Source organism: Pezoporus occidentalis, unplaced genomic scaffold (assembly GCF_034315485.1).
Source record: "Pezoporus occidentalis ecotype Australia unplaced genomic scaffold, CSIRO_AGI_Poc_V1 ctg95, whole genome shotgun sequence".
In the NCBI taxonomy this organism is placed as follows: Eukaryota; Metazoa; Chordata; class Aves; order Psittaciformes; family Psittacidae; genus Pezoporus; species Pezoporus occidentalis.
In genome coordinates, this window is record NW_026916315.1 from 595,120 (window position 1) to 606,934 (window position 11,815).

At 44.0% G+C, this 11,815-nt stretch overlaps 1 long non-coding RNA gene across 2 annotated transcripts in view; it reads left to right on the forward strand.

Annotated features, from left to right (window-relative positions):
* LOC134157366 (uncharacterized) overlaps window positions 1-10,961 on the forward strand; it is a 43,574-nt gene extending 32,613 nt beyond the window's left edge. For both annotated transcript variants that reach the window (XR_009962295.1, XR_009962294.1), the window contains exons 3-4: window positions 9,014-9,183; window positions 10,829-10,961. This is a non-coding gene — a long non-coding RNA (uncharacterized LOC134157366). The remainder of the gene's footprint in view (window positions 1-9,013; window positions 9,184-10,828) is intronic.
* The last annotated feature ends 854 nt before the right edge of the window (window positions 10,962-11,815 follow it).

The following is an 11,815-nucleotide window of genomic DNA, read 5'->3' on the forward strand; positions in this document are numbered from 1 at the left end:
GCTTTCTAGGCAAATGAATGCGTGAGGTATGGGGACTTCACACAACTTTTACTGTACCTCCTTACACATCTTCTCATATCTCAGGAGAGACTACCAGTAGCTGTATACTTTTTCCCCTCCAGCTCTGCCTTTTATGTCAGCTGTTGATACTAATGTGTCATACAGAATCAGCTAGATTTTTCTATTCTTTTTTTCCCTTTCCATGTTTAACATTGCTCTAAGTTTGATGTACTTTCAGGAAAGCTGCTGAAATAACACATGTGCAACAAAGAATCTTCTTAAACATGTTAGAAACTTCTGTAAACCAACAGATGATTGCAGTAACCCATGAGGCTCCCTGTGCTTCTGCCTTGGGTTCTGTTGTAACAGCTTAAGATCTTTGAGATCACTTTGATAGTTTTCAGCATTTTGGTGACTGAGATATTTCTTGCTCAGATCTAGTAGGTCTTCCCTTGTGGTGAAACCTATGACAGACTGTCAGAATGTCATGGTGTCATGGCTGCCTTGTTGCCATCTGCATGAGAAATGTTGGGACATGAATGACTGTCTTTTTGGTTTTGTTTTGTTTGGGCTTTTTGCCATGTAAAGAATAGGCAATGGACTAGATAAGTAGTTTTGACTTGTCTACTATGGAGTAGAGGATCTAAAACAAACTAATGTCAATGGTTTTCTATGGAGGCACCATCTACACATTTAACATGGATCTGATGATCTGAAAATGAAGCAGAAGTAGTTACATTTTAGTTGTGGTCTTTTATTGTCAGGTTTATTTTACTGTTCTTTCACAACATTTTCTTATTTTAGCCACAAGTGTTTGACCAAGCCATAGAAGGTCCATGTCACCAAAAGTACAGAGAAAACTTCTCAAGCTTCTGGATTTTGTCTGAGAGGTCATGAATGTAAATATGGGTTTTGGCTGTGGTGATGGTGTGGGTGATGTGTGTTGGAAAGAAGATATGGAAGGGCTGGAAGAGCTGCAGCACAGCGGTGCATGTGAGGTGTGTGGATACAGGACAAATGCCCAAGCTAATTGGGTTGTGCTGGACTAGGTGCTAGCGTTGTTCAGCATGAAGCTGGTGTTTGGCCTAGCGCATCTACAGTTAGGTGTATATTTAGAATGCAGACCTATTTCTAGTCTATATTCTTTCTGAAGTGATTTCTAGATAAGTCATTTATCTCAGTCCTCTTAGAATGGGATCTATTAATTACATGAATTCTAAGCATAGAGCAAAGATGATTAAAGCAGATGGTGCAATGGGATATTGAGATGCACAGTGTGGTTTAACACTGATGATGTCTGTTCACTGTTTGTGAAATTCTTTGAAGATGAATGATATGTCACGTTTCTAATTGATTACATTACCTAGAGTGTTATCTGGAAGGCATTTGATAGGGATTCAAGATATCTGGCTCCATTTCTTGGTATTTCATTGGCTAGCTGAGCAAGTTAATTCTTCCTGTGCCTTAGTTATTCCAGTATTAAAATGCAGATAGTCACCCATAAAACTGAGATAGTTACACTGTCCTTTTTGAAAAGTACTTGGAAACCTACTGATTACAAATTGTGGATGCATTTTTTTTTTTTTTGAGTTATTACTGTTTTCTTTGTTTAGACAAGATAATAATAACAGACATGTCAACATCAGTGAATCTTGATTTGCTCAGAGCAGGCAATGAGAGATGGGAACTTGAATCATTATTGATTTTGATTTAAAGGTCTCTGCTAGCTGTTTCTTTAAAGGAAACAATAAAGGCTGATGCCAGAGCTTTTCTTTTTGCTGGAACTTGGTGCTTCTCTGCAGTGCCTATTTCTAGTTAAAAAAAATCCTAGCAGTTGGCAAATGACAAGTCTTCATTCTAATAGGTGGCACATCACTCTTGTCTGAGAGTGTAAATGTTCTGTACTTAAGAATCTTTGCAGGTGGCATCCTAGATTTAGCGGAGACAAGAATAACAACTATTGCTGTTCTTGACAATTCCGAGGTCTCTTAAAGCCATTTGAAAAGTGCAGAAGTAGGTGCTGGCAGGATCAGGTTTAGGTGCTTTGGAAAGCCATTTTTCTGCTAAACGGCTGTATATCAGCCCAAGACATCACCCACAAAATGTCATCTTTTGAGAGAAGGCCTTTTTTTTTCCAAGTCTTAAATAGAGCTTCCCATCTTAATACTTTCCGAAAAACTTGTGTTTTAATTTGCTGTCCTGAAGAGGTGCATAAAAGAAGTTCCTACTTGATCTTGTGTTAGTGGAGGTTAATGTGGCTGGAAGGAAGGTGGGCATTTATACCAGTAAGAGAATGGATAGCTGCTGGAGGAGCCAGCATCACTGATGGAGAACTGGCATTGATATCCTCTCTCAATCCCATGCTATTGTTATTCAACATGCCTGAAAAGACAGTGAAAAGGAGGAGATACCTTAGGTTAGAATTAGTGCAAGGCATCCACTTCCATGACAGTGTTGTGGTAGCGAACACTTCCCACTGTTCTCCAAGGCTGGATCTAAACTCTGGACCAACTCCTTTCATGGCTGATTTGCTGCTCAGGCCAAGCCCATAACCAAAACTCACTTTCTGCTTTTTGCAGGAAGTGACGCTTCACGCAAGAAGCAGTGTTAACCACTTGATCTTAGTGCAGGTGAAGACAGAAAAGAGCACAGAAGATTGAGTAAATGGCTTTCCCACTTGTAGAACTTGGTCTTGCTAAAACAGTATTAAGATCTTCCAACCTAGCAGACAGTGATCACTACGTGCTTTTTTTTTCCCAGATGTCACTGAAATACCTTCTTGTTGCTAAATCCCAGGTTGAAGGTGCCAAGTCTGCCTTTTATGTGGTCTTGGCCACAAGAGGCAAAAACTGATGCTGCGTTTCCTAGTGCTGGGTGATGTTCGAACACGCCCTGAGCCTCAGCCATTCCCTTCTCCAAACAATTTGTGACTGGAACAGACCAGACAAAATGGGGAGGAAAAAGCTCCTTTTCCAAAGCCAGTTTTAAGCTGGCGTAGGCACAGAGGAATCTGCTCCTTAAAACATTGCTATTATCCAATTGTTGTGGACAGCATAGGAAATATACTCAGATTCCTGCAACAACCGATTTGATCATTTGGCAGCAAGAAGATACGCTGCCAACAGGCTTCTTCCACCTTCTTTTGGGAATGCAGTATCCTCAATACAGGCATCTCTTAAATTGTCTGTTCCTCAGGATCTATGCCACTGTACCAGAGAGGCTCTGAAATGCACGGAATTTCTTGCAGAAGATGGGAATACAGATCTGTGGAGTTCCCCATACACAGTGCCTAGCTTTCTGCTCTCTTGCTTGGCATTATATCCTTGCCATTGACTTTTTCCTCTTGCTTTCACTTCTTGTCCTTCTTTATAGGGGATCTGGGGGGCGGGAGGTTAACTTTTTTAAGGATGTAATTAGGTGGTAACTCTGCACTGTCATAGTGATGTTTGGTCTGGCATGTGGAAGCCCTAGGGCTGTCATCCATACACTGAAGCCTCTAGAATCCTTGTAACCACATTGAAATTATTCTGTAATGGCTGGGTGCAGACTGCCATGGCAGTGTAATTACACATCAAACATTGCGGGCTGCTTAGCCTAATGATAAGCTAAGAGCCAGCTGGAAACAACAGTTAAGTGCAGGTCCCTTGAGGGTAAGGAATGGTGCTGTGATCCCGTGATGCTGTCAACCCATTCATATTCTCCCAGGACCACTGGAGGTAATACTTCCTTTTAGGAACAATATTCAAGTTAGCACTTGTCTGTCCTGGCAATCATGCATATTTGCTTTTTTTTTTAAATAGCCCTAGCAAAGAAGGGTGGCAAAGGGCCACCAGTGTGACCTGCTCTTCCCTATGTGAAGGTTAGCTGTGTCACTGCAGATGTCAGGCTGGCTCCTATGGCAGTTTTCCCTTTGGGATGGCCTGCTGCCATGCTCCAGGTCCTGTGTTTTGTTGCATGTTGTGAAGATGTGTCAAAGTGGCTTTCAAGCTGGTTCAGATGAAGTGGTGGCTTGTGTAAGGTTTGAAAATGTTTGCTGGGCATCCCTTACGAAGAGCAGTTGTCATTTGTTAAATGTTGTTGTCTTAATTTCTGCCTGCAGACAGAAGTTTTTAAAGATGCCTGTTTAGTGGCTACCAAATACAGGTAGTGCCCATGCAGCTTTCAGTGAGGTGCTCTGGGGCCTAGGAGCTTTAAAGATTTCTCCGATAACAAATACTGGGAATTGGGCTACCTAAAAATACCTGCTTGTAGCCCACTAGTCCAATGATAATTAAGTTCCTTTGAGCCTTCAACATTTTGCCTCTTTCCCCAGACATTAAAACTTAAAGTATTAATTTCTTCTTCAGAACATGAGCCCTGTTGTCATCAAGCGGAGTGTCTGAGAGTGACTTCACTAGAAGACAACACCCAAATAATCAACTCACAATAAAATCAAGCTAGCTTGACACTGCAACTTCTAAATTGCTTTGGGAAATAACTTCCAGAAGTTACTCCAGAATAACTTCCAGAAGTTTCCCAGATCTTGTGTAGAGCCTAGCATTTAGGTGCTGTAGCCTCAGATTTGGACATTTTTACTATTCAGGAGCAAAATTTTCACAAAAGTCCATTAAGATAATTTAAAAAATTAAAATACTTTACTTTTGCAAATGTTAAAGCTATTACTTAAGGCTTCGAAGTCACAAAGACCCTGTCATGGCTGTCCATTTAGTTGTTGCCTTGGAGCTCTTCACAATACAGTCTAGTTTAGTTAATAAGTGCAGTTCTGTATTATCGGTTACCTCAAATCAGCTGGAAGAGCTGATGGCTTTTATTTCTGAGATGGAATTGAATATGCTCAATCTCTACATGATGGGGATGAAGAACCATTCTGTCAATTCTGTTCCTGCCAGCTGATGCCAGGGTCAGAGAGTAGGTCACACCTTTTTGGTTTTGAGATAGAGCAATACTCATTTTAGACCAATTTGCTCTGAGCACGAAGCTCATCTGCTGGGTTGAACCAGGGCATTGTTGCTTTCTCTAGTGCATTGTTCTGCTCTGCCTCTAATTAGCTCCAAATGTTTCTTATGCCTGGAACACAGTGGTAGTGGGGAATAATGGGCTCTCTTCTCTTAACCCTTCGACCCCTAATTTGGCTGTGCACTCCCACCTAGATTCTTTCACTTTCCTACATCCACCAGCACTGTGTCAATCTGACTGCTGTCTGTATCAGACTTGCTGCCCCATAACCTCCTCTCTCCTGTTCTGCAAATTGAGCAGGAACATGTAGGAGCATGGTTTTGGCTCCAGCATTTACGTTTAAGGTCATGGTGCTTGCTTTGCTTGTATATATGTGAGTATGCATAAAGGTGTACCCCATATGCTGTTGGCCCTGGAAATGGGGAGAACCACAGTTACTCCAGGCTTTCTGCTTTGGAGTTGACCTGCCCAGAAAAGTAGTGTAACTTGTTGATTTGTAGAACCACTCTAGTTACACGTCACAAGAAAAGCGTTGCAGGCTGATCCTGAGATGGGTTTTGACCGCTTACCACTTGGGCTAAAGAGGAATCCCCCTCAGATGTGGTTTCTTTATCAGGAGCAGGCTGCAGACATTAGAGATCACGTGAGCACACAAGTGAGAGTTCAAGCCTGAAGAAAGCAGGAGTGACATCTTGGGGTTCTTACATGAGACTGGGGTTAGTGTGAGGAAGGAGACTGAGAGTTGTTGCAGATGTTTGGAGGAGGTTGGACCAGGTCATATCCTGGTCCTACAAAACAGTACAATGCTCAAACATGTTCTTGCCACCTTCTTCTTCACATTAAATCCTCTTGCCTTAATTTGGTGGGATGTTTAACTTTTTCCAATTCAGAAAACAGAGCAAATAGCCCAGCATGCTGAGCTCCCCCTCCCTGTGGCAGGTGTAGTCACCTGGGCCAGCACTCCCATTTCAACACAGGCCCATCATCCCCAGCCTGGTGCAGTGTGCCTCGTCCTTTGTGTCTGTGCTGTTTCCCAGTAAGCTTCCTTGCTTGCTGACAGAACTTTTCAGCCTTGACAAAACACTCAAAAATCTCTGCAAGCCCTTCTTCTGAAGAGGAGCATGAGAACCAAGTGCTGTGTGCTTCTACTCTCTACCTGCTTTGTTCCTGTACCACCTCATGCTGCTTCTGCAGAGAAATACCCCTAAGTTATTGCAAGGGCCAGTGTGCTGTCATCACATTCTGTCTGTTTTATAACTGTCCAGCCTTGTTAAGCACTGACATTTGGTTAGGTTGGAAACAGTTTACAGCTGCTATAGCAGTAATCTGTGTCTCTGGTGGGAAAGACTGAGCTTTTGTTTATGTTGGTGTTGTCTGCTCTGCAGGGCACAAGGGCTGGGCTGAGGCTGGGGGTGTTTCAGTGGTATGATGCTTTTGGATGCTTGAGTCACAAGTCTGTGTTGTCTGTGCAACATGCAACTCCCAAGGAGCTGTATCCACTCCTTCTCCTTCATTAAAGATCTCCCTGTGGCCCATGACTGGGGAGGAAAAGGGCAGGCACTGCAGACATTACTTTCTGGGCTACGTGACCTCTGCATTACTAACAACTCTGGAGTCTCAAAACATTGAAAGTGTCCCACATCTTCATGGATCTCGCATATCAGTTCCTGCCCTGAGTGTCTTCTTAGCTGGTGCCACAGCCCAGGAACCAGTACCCTACCAGAGGTACAGAATGGCCCAACTGTTGGCCCTGGGCAGTCTGGTGTAGACAATAGTTTCTTCATGCTCATGGTCTTTTTGTTTGAAGAGACAGCTAATGACTGGACAATAGAAGGCACCCCATTAGCTGAAGGCCACCTCTGCTCTCTGTGTGACAGAGTCCTTGGGGCTGCTGTTACTGCTGCTTTGACACAGCCTGTGGAGTTTGCAAAGGTGGGAGTCATCCCCTACAGCTGAAAGACAATTCTCTATGACAAGAACCTTGGTATTTGTGGACTGTAATTACAAGAAGAGACCATTCTGCTAATCTAGTCTCACCTTCTGCCTCATTCAGACGAGACCTATACCCGTAATGTCTGCATCAAGGCTAATAATTCACTGTTAAGCTACAGCACATATTTTAGGAAGACAGCAAATCTTGTTTTAAGAGCTCAAAGGGTGGAGAATAAAACTCTCCCCTACATGATTTGTTCAAGTGATTAACTACTGACATTATTGCAAGTTTTAATTTTTAAGTGCTCATATTATTTCCAGTTTGATTTTATCCAGCTTTTACTTTGAGCTTCTGGATCTAGTTATAGTTTTGTTAGATTCTTGGAGTCCTTTAGCATCTCCCACAGTCCCCCACTGAGAAACGTTAATTTAGATCAAATCACCTCCAAACCTTCCCTGCAGTAAGCCAAATACATGAGGCTGCTAAAGTCTTTCCATCTCCCTTTCTCACTCTTTGCAACATCTGGAATTGAATGATGTGTTATGTTGGATCAATCATCTGTTCAGAGCGGCATCTGACCACCTATTTGATGATGCTGAAACGCATGCCGTTAAAAGTACTTCTTTTACTTGTGGCTGTTTTTCTAGACCAAAACCATCTGTGAATATTTTCCACTCGCTAACCCAGGCGAACCAAACCCCGGGGCTGACAGCAGGCGCTACCTGCCTGCCGCACGGGGTCGAGCGCGCCGACGGCAGGGCCAGGGGGCTGCCGGAGGAGAGCCGCTCCGCAGACCGCGACCAGAGCTCGGCGGGGAGCCGCGGCTGCCTCCTCGGGAAACGCGGCTTGGCCGTGTTCGACCAGCCCTTCGCCAGCAGCTCCTCACCTCGAGAGGCTTTTGTCGCTTGATTGCTATTGCCCTCTAGTGGCAACAGGGCAGCCTGTGGCTTGGCACCCCAGGTTTTTTTTTCTGCTTATTTTCCAGCGCTCATTACTCTGGGCCAATCGTCTTGTTGATACGATGGATCTCACTAGTATTATTTACCTGGATTTTAACATTCAGCCTTATTATTTAGAACTTTATGCTGTGCAGGAAACAAAATTTGTTCCCTGCCGTTGATAACTAATCTCCTGCCATGTCTGGCAGTCGAATAGACTTTCTGCTCATCGAGATGTTTTGACAACAGAAACTGCAGAAAATGTTGCCATTTCGGGCTCAAAATTATTCGGTCCCGCAGTGTCTGAACTCTAAGGTAAAAGTTAGCACCTGCTAGCCTGATGCATGAAGTTACCTCCTCCTGAAGTAGAAATACTGCCTTCTTACTATATGTATTTCTATCTGAAGTCTTTGGTTTTATTATAAAGAGTGAGCTATTTAAAGCACACTTCCTTCCAAACAATCATTTCTTTTTGTCAGACAAGACAAATCATTCATTGAACAATCCTGGCTAATCACAATTTGTCTTCTTATGGAGATCCTAGAAGATGGTTTATTAATGAGACCTAGATTTTTTTTGCCTGGTTGTAATGCAGGGAGATCTTAATAAGCAATGAATTGCTGCGTCTGCAATCAGTTTTGAGAGTCTTAAAAAGAAAATAATAATACTACGACTAATACTCTCCCTACACTGCCATCCGGTGGATGCAAAATTCATTTCCTTTTGTAAATAGGAAGGGAAATTCTCCTACTGATATCACAGCTTGCAAACTTGCACCAAGCTGACTCCCACTTGTAATGCAATTTCCAGACTAGAGAGGAAAATGTTGGTTATTCTTTAATTTTATTTATTTCGTATTAGACAAGCTTTCCAGTCTCTCATCTGCAAAAAAAAAAAAAACATCGTCTATCCTGGAATGGCAAGTAAACCTGTCTGAAATCTTGAAAATTGGTTCTGAAAATATCCCAGGCTCTCTGCTTTTAGTGCCTGGCATGGACAGCCTGAGTCACCGAGCACTGCTACTCCAGAGGATTTTGGAAAATGAAGGCTGAGCTCTCATTTTGACTTTCAGATAATCAGTGTGTGGGCTAGAAACAACAGAGCCTAGGGTCAGATGTAGCACTGCATTTTTGGTTTGCGGTGGAGAGACATGGGGCCAGGGATTAACCCTTTTTGTTTCCCCCAGGACTGATGATTGAAATAATTAGAAGGAGCAAGTCATGATGCTCACAGCCTCCCTATCTGCCGGTCTGCAAATGGAACTTCACCTCACTGAGCCACTTCCCAGTACAACAAACCTCACTGGCAACTATTGACTGTGTTGGCCACTTCACCATCCCAGAGAAATCTGGAAAAGTGAGTACCAGGCATGGATAGAAGCAGTGCGAGAGACAGAGGCCCTTGGCTTGAGTGCACAGCTCCTAGGGTTTTGTCATTGTCTGCATCTTTCTCTACTTCTGGACCCTATGTAAATTAATCCAGCAGCTGCAGCAATAGGATTTCCTAGCTGTGGAAGCAGAACAGAACAGCCAGCCCCAGGGAGCTGAGCTGGGAGGACCAGCTGTGGCATTGTGGCTGCTGCAGGTGGGCCAGGTAATCACCAGGAGGTGGCATCAATCCCTTGGAGACACCACGGCCCATGCTGGGCATGGTGCCAGTCCTTATCTGGGAGCTTTGTTTCTTTCTCTAGAGCGTGCTGGCTCTCCAAAGGGGCTCTGCAGTGGAGTATTTGGGGCCAGCAAGGTCCCACTCTGGAGGTGGGAAGTCCTGCTGCCCCACAGCACTACCAGCACGTTCCAGTTCTGAGTCATTCCCTTGCCTGTTTATTTTTGGTATTTATTTATTTACCACTGAGGTGTCGGCCCAGAGCAGGCTGGCTGTGCCGGACTCCTCCGGTGGCTTGGTGGCTGTTGCCAGCTCTGTCAAAGTCCTGCAGCATTGGGCGTGTTTCCATCCTAAACTGAGCGGGAGAGAGGTTGGGTTCCTTTGAGAGCAATGCCACCGCAATATCTCATCAAAAGCGTGCTTGGCTGTAGGTAATGAGTGCAGTAACGTAGGGTAAACTACTTTCACCCTCCCCACAGAGCCCCTGGCTCCCAGCTCTCTCCCTGAGCTGGCTGGGGGGGGGTGTGTGTGGAAGGAGGTTAAGAAGCATATCCTTTGCTGTAATTATATCCTGTTGCTAGAGATATTGTGCTCTGCTTAAAGAAATCATCATAATACAGCCTCCCAGAGAAGGTAATTACTGTGCATCTTATGAATGGCTGCATGTGAATGTCTGCTCAAGCTGCTGTCAGCAGCAAGTTTCAACACATCTTACATACCAGGCATTTTACAGCCTTAGTTTTATTTGTTTTCATCACCCCTTGCCTTGTGCTTTATTTTTCATTAATGGAGCTGGGTTTTTTTTGTTTGTATTGGTTTTCTTCTCTCTCCCCCCCCCCCCCCTTTTTTTTTTTAAGAGGCCAGAGTTCATGTCTTTGATGGAGCAGTTGGGTGGTGGCTACAGCTTTTATTTGCTGGATTTCTATTGCTCTGTGGTGGCTTGAGGGGAACTGTCTGGAAGATGATGTTTCTGAGCAGTTTCCATATAGTAGCATCTAAGTGGGCTCTAGTTTCCTAGTCTGAGCCCAGAAAAAGTGGACAATACCAGTGCTTAAAAACCTTGGTGTTGGTGTCACTCTACCTCTAGCACAATTGCACAGATGTAAGCCCGTGAGACAACCCATTTTTCCTGTTATACTTTCCCACTTTCTCTCCCATACTGAAAAAGAGTTGGCAACTATCCCACCTGCTCCCAAGCACACATGTCAGACCTTTGAGCTTTCTGAAACTCCTCTGAGGTAAATCTCTGCTGCCACTGGCACCGATGACCCCACTGCCTTGGTGAGATATTGGTATAAGTATCACTGCAGTGTGGCTAAAGTTTTGGAAAATCACAGCCTTGTAATGCTGCACATGAAGATTGCTATATATCTGGCCTCAGAGCCATATTCCTTAGCTTTCCAGGCATGTTTGAACTAAAGAGATGGGGGAATGCCAACAGAGCCCTGGTTTGTCACAGTAGGAGTGATCTGGCTACTCTTCCTTTCTCAAAGGTCATTCATGTTTGCCTTTTCCCAGCAGTATGTGTGTTAATCAGGCCTTGTGTTGTGCATGTAGGGCCACAGTGTGTGATCGTGACACCCTGCATGGCTGTAAAAACATCATGTCCATCTCCTGGCCAGCTCAAGGGAGGATTTGAAACTGCTGCTTGGATTGCTTCCTTGTGCAAATGTCTGAGGCTTGCTCTTACAATGGTGAAGCTGAATTAGTTTAGTCCCCTCAATGATTTGTTGTGCTTGTGGCCAGGCTTCTGTGTGTGCTGAGCATCCCCTGTGTTGCATCCAGAGGTGGCTCCATTCCGGTGCCATGTCCGTCTCTCTCCATGACTCCAGGTGAAGCCTGAAAGGCAGCCTAGCTCCTGGGGGATGGAAGGTGCTATAATAAATGTGAACTCATAATACTGTTGTTAAAAATAACTGAAGCTAAATTAAAAAGAAAAAAAAAATCATCTTATTCAGCCTTACCCCAAGGGAGAAATGGACATGAGGAATTGGGCAATCCTTCTGTAAGTTCTCTTTCTTCAAACTATATTTAAACCACACCAAGAGCCAGATTCTCAGCTGGTGTCAATTGTTGTTGACTTCAGTGGAGTGAAGCCGGTTTACACAAGTTGAGGCTGCTAAATGCCTGCATCTGGATAAAGCTGAGACACAGCTGCAATTATTTTTGCAGAAACCTCCAGTTTGAGGCTGGTTCAAAAGCTCTGAGCTCTCCTGAGTGCTTGAGCCATCACTACTCTGATTCAGCAGCTTTTTGGGGATGTAAAGGGTTATGAAAGGACCTTTACACAGGTCAAAATTGTCTCTAATCTCAGCTGGGTTCTGCAAGTCTTGTGTCTATCACTCTGTTGTAATCACTGCTTTAGCTGGGCTCCTCTGAAAAA